The sequence below is a fragment of the Macaca nemestrina genome, chromosome 19, assembly GCF_043159975.1.
Source record: "Macaca nemestrina isolate mMacNem1 chromosome 19, mMacNem.hap1, whole genome shotgun sequence".
NCBI lineage: Eukaryota > Metazoa > Chordata > Mammalia > Primates > Cercopithecidae > Macaca > Macaca nemestrina.
Genome location: NC_092143.1, coordinates 6752358 through 6766495, shown reverse-complemented (window position 1 = coordinate 6766495; position 14138 = coordinate 6752358). Strand labels below are relative to the sequence as shown.

The window sequence follows — 14138 nt, the reverse complement described above, 5'->3', positions numbered from 1 at the left end:
TGTGACACTGTACTCTTCTGCATTTACTCTCTGACTATCTCTGTCTATTTTGTGTTTCCCTTATTCTCCAAACTCCAAATGTTGGCATGCTTGGCCGTCTCAATTTTGGCCTCCTTCTCTCCTCTACTTTTATTCACCTTCTAGGTGATCTCATCTAATCACAATGCATTACATATCATCTAGGTGCTGAAACACCCAAGTTTATCTTACAAATCTTGACATCTTTTTAAATCTTCATGTCCTACTACCTACTCAGAAACTCTACTAGAATGTCTAATAGAAACTGCAAACCAAACAGGGAGAAGACACCCTTCATTTCTCTCTTCTCTTTCAAATGGCATCTACAATTGCCATCTCCATCTTGAATACAGACCATTATTCGTTTTGTTACTCAGGCAAAAGTCCCTGAGAGGCATGCTTGTTCTCTCTCTTTTCCGCACACCATATACTTAGTCAAGCTATCATCCCCATTTTCACTTCTACAGGCAGCATCTGAACATTCTGGTTGCTCTACATCCTAATACTTGACATTTTCCTTTGTTTCCTTGTAGCCATGCTAGTGAATATCTAGTGGCATCAAATTGTGATTTTAATTTGCAGTAACCTGATGGCTAACAAACTTGAGAGCCCCTTTCCATGTTACTGTTTGGTCAAATGTATCATCTTCTATAAAAACACCCATGTCGTCTGCCTGATTTATGTTGGGTTATCTTTTCTTATTGATTTTTAGTTCTTTATATCTTTATATTCTGAATATCTTGGATATGAGGCATTATACACACACACATATGTACACACATGGGTGTATACATATTTGTATACATATATGTGTGTATATGCGTATTTGTATATGAACACACATATACATGTGTATTTGCAATACACATATTGCAAATATCACCACCCTCTCTACAGGCTGACTTTTTCCTCTCTTGATGGTGTCTTTTGATGAACAGAAGGTATTAATTTTCATGTGGTCCCGTTGATCAAACATTTCCTCTCTGGATAATGCTGTTGGTGTCCTATTTAAGGAACTTTGAGTACTCCAAGCTCATAAAGATGGGTTCCAACAATCTACTTTTACCCGACAGCCAGTGAATCTTCCTTGAAATATACATAAGACAAGAGAATACTATTCCCAGACTTAAAACCTTCTACTGGCTTCCCCTCATGTGTAAAATAAATCTGAACTCTAGCCCCTGACTGGGTTTCCTTCACTCTTCCTTCACTTGCTTCTCCCAATCAAATTGATCTCGCTCTTCCTTAAACATGCCAAGTTGGTTCCACCTGCTGATTTTTTCTGATCGAAATATTCTTTCTCTCACCTCTACTTGGCTTATTCTCTCACTATTTTCAAGCTTCTTCTCAAATATCACCTCCTTAAGAGTGGTTTTCCCTCATCGTCTATAAAGCAAGCAAATAGCAGGTAGCCCAGACATAAACTATCCTGTGTATTATTTTAGCCTGCTTTGGTTTCTTTTTATTCACAAAACTTATCTCTACCTGACACATATTTATTCACCCACTTCATTTCACTACAATATAAACTGTGTTTTCAAAGAGCCTTTGTATCTTTTGTTTATTACCTTATCTCAGATGCCTGGAACAATTATTTACTCATAAGACAGCTCAATAATATTTACCGGATGTTGAATAATGTTGCACACGCCTATGCAGAACAGGTACCTAATGAATGTGTATTAACATGCATTGATTTTTGCTATTTTCCCAGTCATTTCAAACTTACCTAACTTAAAACCACACTGGCTCAAGAGAAATTGGGAGCTTCTTTCTCAGGCTGAGACTCTGTAGTTCTTTTGACATAAAATTGCTTTTTTCAACAGGCGGCAGAGTACTGAGTGGTTAACTTCACAGGACTGACTTTCATCTTGCTTTCATTGTGTGAAAGGTCATTGTAGAATTTGTATTTGACCTATGACACAACGAAAGACAAGAAACTTTGTCTGAGATGGGAAATGTTTTCAAGCCATAGATCTGGTGAGTTTCCATCTCATCATATAGAAAAATCAACCCGAGGAACAAAATATATTTGGTGTTAGTCACCAAATAAGGCAAAGATGAAAGTTAAAAGAAGACAACTAAGTATTCAACATACTCTTAGAAGTAAAATTCTTCAGCAGCTTCCATTTTAAGTTTGTTACCTTAAAAACATAAATTGCTGACAGGGTGCAATGTTGTAAATCAACCCACATCAATATTTATTGAGTAAATGCTTCACAGAAGACTCTTTTCTCATTGAGCTTATCGGGCATTAAAATGTATCACATCATTAAAAGGAAATCAATTGCCCAACTCTAAAACGTAGCTCTTAAATTTTCCTACCAGCCATTTGAAAAGCTAAAGTCTGCTTGTTGGGGGATAATGCCAGGATTTTGAATGTTATCTAATGAACTCAAGATAAGTTTGTAAGGAAATTTTAATTTTTTTTAAAAAGGATTTATTGATTGCTATTTATGGAACAATAAGATATCATTGCTTTTATTTGCTAGTGTATTTCATCTGATGTAGGGAGGTACTCCATTAAGAAAATCCCAACGTTCTGAGATGGTTGATCAAAGAGATATTTAGTGCCAAATTCAGACGTGCTTTGAGTGATATGTAATCAAACATGATATGAGAAATTAAGCCAAAATTGACTCAGTAAAAACATATAAAATACAAATTGCTGAAAGCCTTCTTTTTAATTTTAATGATATATCTTAGAAATAGTTCAACTCATATGAATTTGGGCAAGACCAGTATAAAAAGCAGGAACACTAAGAATCATATTTGAACTTAGTTCAAGGAAACAACTGTCAAACTCTAAATGTTGAAAGAAGCAATGATGGAATCTAGTGAATGATGACGATGATGATGATGATGATGATGATGATAATTCACGGCCAGCAGCTCCTGTGTGTTTGACATTGTTTTTACAGCTAATGTGTCATTTAATATTCATAAGTGTTGTGGATGTGGAAGTAACTTAAAATAAGGCAAAGGACAGATAACAGTTTCCCCATTTGTATACTTTAAAATATGCGACTCAGATTGACTGACTTTCCAGTATTGACAATGTTAACTATTGCCAGGGAGGGGACTAATGTGCTCCTCATTACATAACACTCCTAGGATTTCTTTACCTTGTGATTCTAAGATGTAACGCTAACATTATTGGCTCAAAGCCCACTTTACATGCAGCACACACCCATTTGTGTGTCCATTCTACATGGAGGGCTCGTGTTCGTGAGACGCACTAACACCAAGATAAGAAAAACAAGAGATCCTCTTTTATGAGAGTTACAATCTACTAAGGCAACAGGCATCAAAAAGTTAATTATGCCAACACATGTTTAATCGACTTAATATATGTACATATTTCTATATAGTTAATACATACTTAAAAAATAAAACATACTTAACATAAAAATATGTATTAATAGGTCCATTTTTTTACCAGCAGTGTGTCTGGGGAAGTCTCAAAGCCTCTGTTCCTTCCTGTGCTTACCTGTACAATGGAAGATTAAATGAAAAAATGCATATGTTCTGCTATACACGGTTCTGGACACCTAGGAATTTTCAGCCAGTATGTTACTACTCAATAATAATTATTGTCACTCTAATTATGGTAATAAAATATTGTTCTTATATAAACAAGATGGACTTAACATAGCATATGTACAATAGCTATTAATAAAAACACATTTATTCAAAGGCAGATCATGTTTTTTACATAGATTTCTCATTGGACTCTATTTTATACCATCCCAAAGAGGCTTTAAGAATCACAAACAAGCCATTAACTTCTATTGAGATGAATTTAAAATGTAAGGTAAATTTATTCATTATATACAATGGATTTTCATGTTTCATGGTAGTTGTGTTCTATATAGTTGCTGTAAATACTGAATTAACAAATACAGAACCGTTGCTCCTAAAGGAAGTGCAAGGTTAGATTCCTGCGAGCCTCCATTCATTTTCATCAAACAATCTATACATAACCTCTTTGTGTGTGTGATTTTCTTGAAAGACACCTCATCTGATGTATATGATTGATGCATTAACATTATGAACTCATTGATGATCCGTAACTCATGCCCAATTGAAGCTGATCCCTAACTTCTTGTATCTAGGAACACTAGCCAGCAGTTTGGCACTATGCTTAGGGGCTATTGTAAACGCAGAATCATCAACAAAAAGCACACAAATAGGGCTGGGCACCGTGGCTCGTGCCTGTAAACTCAGCACTTTGGTAGGCCAAGGTGGGCAGATCATTTGAGCTCAGGAGTTCGAGACCAGCCTGGCCAACATGGCGAAACCCCATCTCTACTATAAAAAATACAAAAAAAAAAAAAAAATTAGCCAGACATGGTGGCATCTACCTGTAGTCCCAGCTACTAAGGAAGCTGAGGCAGGAGAATCGCTTGAAACCAGGAAGCAGAGGTTGCAGTGAGCCAAGACCGCACCACTGCACTCTAGCCTGGGCAACAGAGTGAGACTCTGGAAAAAAAAAAAAAAAGGCACACAAATGTCAAAATCATGGCACTATACAGACTGCAAAATGAGCACATGTTCCTACTGTTGAGAGCTGCAACTAAAAGGCAGAGCATGGCCTTGTTTGTTGTCAGGTGGGAATGTTGGCATCAGTTGACTCCAACTTTTTACTGCTTTGTGCATCATGAAAGGACTGAGAGTGTTGGTTAGGGGGCTACAGATAAATCTTAGCAAGGCAAATTCACAAATAAAGATATCATGAAATGATGAGAATCAACTATACTTGCTATTGTTTTTGCTAACTGAAACCTGGAGAAATTGAGAAAGAATTTGAATAACACCAACTTACACTAAGTGGCAGGAGAATTCTTGTTCTTAGAGGGAACCTGACATGGTTTGGCTGTGTCCCCACCCAAATCTCAACTTGAATTGTAGTTCCCATAATCCCCAAGTGTCGTGGGAGGGACCTAGAAGGAGGTAATTGAATCACAGGTGCGGTTACCCCCATTATGTTCTCACGGTAGTGAGTGAGTTCTCACGAGATCTGATGGTGTTATAAGGAGCTTTTCCCCATTTGCTCAGCACCTCTCCTTCCTGCTGCCCTGTGAAGAAGGTGTCTTGCTTTCCCTTCACCTTCAGTGATGATTGCAAGTTTCTTGAGGCCTCCCCAGCCATGCTGACCTGTGAGTCAATTAAACTTCTTTCCTTTATAAATTACCTAGTCTCAGGTATTTCTTCAGAGCTGTATGGACTGTATTAGTCCATTCATGAGAATTTTCCCCATATTTGTTAAGTAAATCTCATGAGAATGGACGAATACAGTACCCTATAAACCTGCAATGCTAAAGCAGAAATAGTGTGAATCAAAAGCTAGTTTTCACTGTATTTGGACTGTGGTTTTTTTTTTTTTTTAAAGCAGGTTGATGGTCATAATTACCTGGTTACTTTATTAAGAATATAACTTCCAAGTCTCACTCCCCTCTTGCAGAAACACAATCTTTAAAGACAATGGAGAAAATAAATTTTATCTTTAAAAATGCAGAATTGTTTTGGTCAATAATTACAAAAGTATCTCAATACTTCATAAAACCTTGTGGTCATCAGTATGGATGTCAATCATAATTATGTATGGCCGAAAGATGTCTCCTTGATCAGTTTGATTTCAGGGTACTAGTAGTTGTTAACACTGTCAACAGATCTCAGTCTGTTATTTCAATCTGGCATCATGACCCAGGTTAAATTATTTTACATTATTATTTAACATTTAAAACAAATATTAAGGCGTTTCGTTCATCTTTAACAAGAAACAAGCCATTTTTAAGACAAAGAGCAAAAACAGAAGTACTGTTTTTTGAGACAGAATTTTGCTACTTGCATTTGATCGATTTGTGCATCACTGGATATATGTAAATTTCAGAATATACCCCTCTCTGAAGCATAAACATAGGTTGGCTCACTCAAAATAAAGCTTTATTTAAGGCTGTGTAATGTTAAGACTGGACTGATCTCTCTGATTCTTGAATAATTTTCTCAATGTATTCCCAAGCAATTGTTTTATTTTTTTCTTTTCCTTCCTTTTCCCCATATTTGTTAAGTAAATCTCTTTGTAACAAAATAAATCTTTCTGGCACAATATAAAAATATAAAAGTTATGCCTATGTACATGTCTGAATGCATGCACATACACACATGCATACACGCACACACGTGCACACACACACATGCACACACACGTATGTTCCTGCTCTGAACACAGGCAAATGTCTAGTACTGTTTTAAAATTCTAAGTTCATTTCATACTGTAGCATTGATATGGTGGTTAAATTTGTTATTAAAATTTAAAAAATAGTTGGAAAACTTAGAAATTCTAGGTCAGATAGGTTTTATGCAAGGAGTGATTTATAGTCAAATTAAAATATCTGTGTGATTATATTCTTTCTGTATTTCAGCACTAAATGAGAACATACTTGCTAAAACTTGCCTCAAAATACACTCTTATTGATTTGGCCGCTGTGAGTACCTTAAAGTAAAATCCAACTGGACTCATAGGCATCTTCTTCCTGGAGAAGATTGCAGATAATATTATGTTAGAACATCATTTTATGGCTCTCACGTTTCCATAAATGCCTCCACAGCTGAGAGAAAACAGAGTCAAACTTCAATGAAACATTTGCAGTGTAATGGTTCTCTGAGGTTGTAGTTTCAGCATTTATTTTTGTCAGTTAAAATCTGCCCTTTGTTGAAATAAAAGGATGTCTATCTTTGAAACTCAGCTTGCATTTGAATGAGGATGTTAAAACAATTAAGCACTGGGCTCTATCATTCTGCCATCCGCTTCTCCTGCGTAGCTAAAACACTGAACATCTTGAGCTGTGTGGTGCTTGGAGCTGTGCCACGTGGCATGGATACTGTCAGCAAATATGGGAACTGCTAATTACTATGTCCTCTGTATTCTGTCCCAATCATTCTGATTTCTCCCAGGGAAGGTTAGTCTCACTTAGGACACCATAGTCCATAAACTGTAACTTTAGCAATGAAATTTGTTCAATCACAGTAAGGTTCACAAATATTCCGAATGCCACATAGGGTCTGCCCCCAAATGGCAAAACATAGAAATGGGAAACAGTTGTGTAAATACCAAAAACGTAACTCTTGTAATATAAAAAGTAGAAAAACATCAGCACCAGCAATAACTAGAACTTACTTAGCACATGCTGTATGGTAGGCCCAGGCTAAGAGCTTAACTTTTTAAAAATTTTAATTACCACAGCACCCACATGTGACTGATATCATTATTATTCCCATTTTCTGCACCTGCATGTCCATTGCAGCATTATTGACAATAGCTAAGATATATACACAACCTAAGTGACCAATGACTGATGTGCGGATAAATCAATTGTATACACACACACACAAATGATGGAATATTATTCAGCTTTAATAGAGAAGGAAATCCTGTCATTTGCAACAACATAAACGAACTTGGAGGCATTATGCTAAGTGAGATACACCAGACATAAAAAGAAAAATAGGCATGATCTGTCTTAAATGTGCAATCCTAAACAAAAGTTAAATGCATAGAAACAGAAAGAACTTCTGAGATGAGGGTAGGAGGAAGGAGAGATGTTGGTCAAAGGGTACAGACTGCACTTATTCAAGATAAAGTTAAGAGCTCTAATATACAACACGAGGGCTACACTTAATATTATTGTATTGTGTATTGGAAATTTGCTAAAAGAATAGATTTTAGGTGGTTTTACCATATACACAGAAAAAGATAATGATGTGAGACAATAGATATGTTAATTACCTTGACTGTAGTGATCATTTCACTCTGCATAGTGTATATCAAAATGTCATGTAAGGCCAGGTGCGGTGACTCCTGCCTGTAATCCCAACAGTTTGGGAGGCCCAGGCGGGTGGATCACTTGAGGTCAGGAGTTTATGACCAGCCTGGCCAACATGGTGAAATCCCGTCTCTACTAAAAATACAAAAATTAGCCTGGCACAGTGGCATGCACCTGTATTCTCAGTTACTCAGGAGGCTGAGGCAGGAGAATCACTTGAACCTGGGAGGTAGAGGTTGCAGTGAACCGATTTCGCTCCACTGCACTCCAGCCTCACTGACAGAGTGAGACTCTGTACCAAAAAAAAAAAAAAAAAAAAAAAAGTACACCTTCAATACATAAAATGAAAATGAAATGAAATAAAAACAAACAAAATCAACAAAAATGCATAAACAAAGAATAAAGAAGAGTAACAGGAAGAGGATTTTATCACCCAAGAACATGCCTGTAAAAATTTACATTTAAGATTTATCCAGTGCCTCTACATATATTATCTTACATTTGTTCTCATGTAGGTTATTATGTGTATTACACGGGTTTAAAAACTGAGGTGTGTTGGTGTTAGCAATTGCTCAAGAACACAATGCAACCTAAAGCCAGGATTCAAACCCTGGGTTCTAATGCTGAATCTTCTACTCTTTTCTTGAGTAGAAAGACAGTACTGGCCTGCACTGATTTAATTCAAAATAGAAATGCCCACAAAAAGAAAATACTTCAAATGATTTAGATTTTCCTAGAAGAAATGCCAACTTACAAATACAAACTGAGACTAAAAATGTGTGTGCTACGAAAAAAGACTTTTGCTAAAGTATAATCTATTTTATTCATATTTCATAGGTGTGTTCACACCATTATTACAGATGATAGTTTCTGCCTGTGATACTTGGTTACCATAGTCTTCTGTTTATACCTTCTCTATTCATTAGCTCCTTGCTTTCTGTAATTGAAAATGCTTTCCAAGCCATCTGTCAACAAGACTCACATTTTAACCTCTCTGGCAGGCCCTTACCTACTTCTACATAGGATTAGTCCATGGCCCAGATGCTATCAGAGTTTCAAGTGAGAAACAGCATCAGAAATGCCATAGGGGGATAGTTATCAGTGGCCATTATTTAAACATGTAATATGTAATGAGTGTATTTAAAAAGAGCTCTCTTAATTTGCAAAATCATTTCTTAGAGTAGGTTTCCACCTGGGAGAAGGATAGAGAGGTAACAGATGATGTGTGACCAAGGAGAGCAATACAATTTTACAGTTATCAAAAGTTTTCCAAAATAAAAAATAGTGAAAACCTCTGCTTTGGCATCTGTCTAGAAAGATAATTATGGCATCTAATATTTTAGGAGAAGAATCATTAAGATCTCTGGTCACATTGTTGCTGATTGTTTGAAGTGTGGTTCATCCCTACTAAAGAACATACATGACCTACTATGTGGAATAAGGTTATAATTACCTCCAACTTACCCACCAATGTTTTGATATTAAACTATTCATTTCTGATACCATTAAAGAAATTATTTTAGAAGTTATTATTATATTAGGTTATATATAATACTTTGCTCACTATTTTTATGGCTTTCCTTTAATGCTTTCATGGATAAGACTCTTATCTACCTAAAATTTTGAGAACAAAAGCTATATACCCTTGTATTAGTTCATTCTCACATTACTATGAAGAATACTACCCAAGACTGGAAAATTACAAAGGAAAGAGATTTAACTGACTCACAGTTCTGCATGGCCGGGAAGACCTCGGGAAACTTAGAATCATGGCAGAAGGGAAAGCAGGCACATCTTACATGGTGGCAGGTGAGAAAGCATGCATGAGAGCAGGAAAAACTGCCATGTATAAAACCATAAAATCTTGTGAGCATTTATTCACTATCACGAGAAGAGCACGGGAGAAACTACCCACATAATCTAATCACTTCCCTCCCTCCACACTCGAGGATTACAGGTTCCTCCCTTGACATGTGGAGACTATAATTCAAGATGAGATTTGGGTGAGGACACAGAGCCAAACCGTATTAACCCTCATGGTGCATAAACTCTTAACATGAAGCTTTCAACCTAGGAAATAGTCTATAGCCACTTCACCAAGTTGTTTTATATCAGGCTTCAAGGTATTACTTAACTGACTGATAATTTCCCAATTCAAAATATATTTTAGAATACAAACTCTGTACTTGGCACTGCATTAGATGTTGTATGAAACAATATTGAATCCTAACTGCATAAGTAAGGTTTTCTTCAAAACAAAGGCAATTTATTTAATTTGAAAATTATGAGATTAATAATATTAGATATTTAATTGTGTATGCAGAAACCTGGACTGCCTGTATGTGTTAAAGAATAGCTAAAAGAAATTACACTGAATGAAATAAACACAAAAACATGAATAAGTGTGGTAGAGGACCCATAAAAAGGTTACATCAAATAAATCAAATTCTGCTTCATTAGAAAAAAATTAAAATAAATGAATTAATTTAATCTATAAAAAGGTAAGATAAAGCAGAAGCATACAAGCTAATAAAAAATGAAGAAGAAATAATTATTGATACATGGGAAATTAAAATTAAAACAATACAATACAAATAAACCACCCAAAGAAGAGGGGAAAATACTGTTTATTCTGCTATGTGAATAATAGAGGTGTAAATTATAGTAGCCAGCCTCACAACTATTGCTATTCTAACACCCAGCCCAGGGTAAATTATAATTGATGGTAATGCATGATGGTAATACTAGAGAAAAGGGATGCATTTTTACAAAATACAGTCTTCCAAAACTGACCCTATTAAGAGACAGAAAACTGAAGCCGGCAAATTTTCATAGAAAAAATAAAAGTTATTTAAAATTACTTTATAATAAAAAAGAAAAGAGAAGAGAAATGGTAGGTCTTGGTCATCTCAAAGGAAATTCTGACAAACTTTTAGAAACCAAACAGTACCAATCTTGCACAAATTCATCAGAACATAGACAGTAAGAAAAACTTTCAAGTTATTTTTATGAAACAAATGTAACACTGATAAGGAAACCTGATAAATGCAGCAGAGAAAAAAATTAAAGATAAATATCATTTATAAATATGCATGCAAAAATATTGACTAAAATACTAGCAGAAGATCCCAACATTACATTTAGAAGATACTACATCAAGCAGGTTTTATATCAGGAATGCAAAACTACTTCAAAATTTGAATATGTATCACAATAATTAACTATATTAATCAATACAAGGAGAAAATTTACATTACTCTCTCCATAGATCATGAAAAATTATATGACAATATCTATAATTTATTACTATTGAAAAATCATTTAGACAAGAAGGTAGACTATCATCTATCTATCAATCATCTATCTATCTATTGATATATAGAGTGAGATGGGATGAGGAGAGGGAGAGAGAAAGAGAGAAAGATTCTAAAGCCAATGTAATCATTTAATGGGAAAACCCTAGAGAAAAAGTCTGAGTCAATGGACTTGGTCAAGGTCAATGACAGGATGACTTCTATTTCCACTGCTATTTAAGATACTTTGGTATGTACTAGCTAATGAACTTAGACTTCAGAAAACAATTGGAGACATAAGAATACGCAAAAAAATTAAACATCTCAATACACAGATGACATAATACTATTATACATCAAAACTCTATTGAAACATAGTAAAACAAACCAAAGTATAAAAGAAGCTAAAGTAGCAATATACAAAATTGGCATAACATCAATAGTATTTGTATTCACATATAAAATCCAGTTAGAAGATATAATGAATGAGATAATCTCATTTACAATAGCCATAAAAATCATAAAGCATTTGATTATAAACTTAATAAAAATGTTTAAAACCTATAAGAAAAAATTATCAAATACTCCTTAAAAATTAAAAAAAAAAAAAAGGCTGTGAACAAATAGAAAGCTATTTCTTGTTCTTGGCTATGACACCTCTATGTCATTAAGATGTCCATTGTCCTCAGTTAATTTATCAATTTAATGCAGTTTTAATAAAAATTTCAATGGGAATTTTTTAATGAACATAGACAAGTTGATCCAAAGTTATTGCAAAAATAAAGATACAACAATTGCTAGGAAAACAGTAAAACAGAAGTACTCCAATCCCATTAGTTGTTAAAACTTAATAAAAAGCCTCTATAAATGGCTTTGTGGTGCATGCATAAACAGACACAATAGAATAAAATGAAAAGTTTAGAAATAGATTCAGCTGCACTTAAAAATCTACTATATAATAAAAGTGGTGTCTCATGCCACTAAAATAAAGGTAACAATTTGTAAAAGATCAAATTAGGTCTTTTCCTCACGCCATGAATGACAATCAATTTCAAATGTATCCAGAGGTCTGTATGTAAAAATAAGACCTGCAAATACCAGAAGAAAACACACATTACTCACAACCTGGGTTCCAACAAGGAATTTTTAAGTCTAACTAGAAATGTCAGTGCAGTAAAAAATTGATAGATTTTACTGCATCGATTTTTAATTACAAAGCATTGTAAGCAAAGTGAAAAGATAAATGACAAACTGGGTGAAACCACTTGCAACATGTAGCACAGACCACAGATTAAGGACTATTAAGCCAAGTTCATATAGAAATTCTAGAAATTGAGGGAAAAGGGCCAACATTATATAAAGAAATAGATAAAACATGAACAGACAATTCACAATTAAAAATATTAAAATAGCCCTGTGTCATGTGAAAACATGTTCAAATTTACCAGTTGATTCTGCCATGAGCTCACTGACCCACGCCCACACAAAGAGCATCAGCAATTTGAGAACCTCTGGTTCAAATTATACACTCTCCATAAAGAACTTTCCAACTTTGTCTCATCTAGCATTCCTGACGCATTAATCACACTCCCCAACACGTTCGCCACATCTATCATAGTGGCTCCCAGTCACAAGGACTTTTCTCAAAGGTAATGGATTCTTAGGGGCAGGTGGATTCCTAGTTTGCAAGAGCCCCAAGGAGAAATACAATATCTTTTTCATCTCACCTTGCTTTGAATATAAGTATTATCCAGACAGCTTTAGGCAGGTAAACTGCAATTTTAGAAACCAAGGAAACAAATAATGATTAGATTCCTTGTGTGTAAAGATGACAGACTGCACCCCCTCACAACTTGGTATTCTTTGAGTTTTCTGTTTATAGTTTTGTTTCTTTTCATTTCAAATGGTGATGCAAGCAGACAGAAAAGAGATCTTAAATATTTCTTGTTTTCCCACAGCCCCTCTAACGCCCCATTTGAAAACAACTGCACAACATAAACAGGAAAAAGTAGGGAGGGTCTATTACTTCCTCTTCTTTAGTGCTATGTGTTTGTGGGAGGGTATGCATATCAAACAGCGATCTCACAAAAGAGGCATTGAATGCCCTACATCACATTTCACTAAAGTACTGTGTTTATAATGGATCTACTGCCATGTGTCAATTGAAGAACACACTAAATAAAGCCAAAGAACGATGAAAGGAAATAATATTCAGAACATCTTGTTTTCCTGCACTTTTTCCTTAGTCATACAACCACTCCAGAAGAGACATCCAACTGGTTTTGAGTGAGTCACATTCAGAAGACCGGGAAGTTTACTCCAACTCTATTTATGAGACAATGAGTAACTACTCAAGCAGAGGAGGAAGAAACAATACTTATGCCCCCAAAGAAGTACTGGATAAATGATGAGTTGAAAATTACACTTTTTTATTTGTCTAAATGTAAGGGGTGCAAATGCAGTTTTATTACATGGATATGTTGTGTAGTGGTGAGGTCTGGCCTTTAAGTGTAACCATCACCCAAATAAAGTACACTGTGTTGATTAAATAATTTCTCATCCCTCACCCTGTTCCCACCCTCCCACGCTTCTGAGTCTCTGATGACTATTATTCCACATTCTATGTCCACGTCTACACAGAAAAGACATTGTCTTCTTCTAATACTCAGCATCTCATATTATACACAATTTGCTCATCAAAAATTCTGTTCCAATTCATTTGTGGGGACAAGCAGTTCAGCTAAACATTTATGAGGGAGAAAAATGGGAATTTCGAAGGACTCTGGCCTTGTCATAGGTAAACAAGGGAGCATCTGTGACTTTTATCGAAGTCATATGGGGAAGTGGGATTCTTTCCAGGAAGCTGTTTCTGGAACATAGCAGGCTGAGAGAGATTTTTTTTTTTTCACTTTCACTGTTTTCCGAGGACACAGAGCTCAGGTAAAGTTTGACATTGTCAATAGCCTTCATCATCCCCAACCATGTTAGCCAGTATACTTGT

General features: G+C 35.3%; 1 long non-coding RNA gene across 2 annotated transcripts in view; it reads left to right on the top strand.

Annotated features, from left to right (window-relative positions):
- Positions 1-13658, top strand: part of LOC139360096 (uncharacterized) — a 53437-nt gene extending 39779 nt beyond the window's left edge. For both annotated transcript variants that reach the window (XR_011617204.1, XR_011617203.1), the window contains exon 3: positions 13384-13658. This is a non-coding gene — a long non-coding RNA (uncharacterized lncRNA). The remainder of the gene's footprint in view (positions 1-13383) is intronic.
- Positions 13659-14138: the final 480 nt, after the last annotated feature.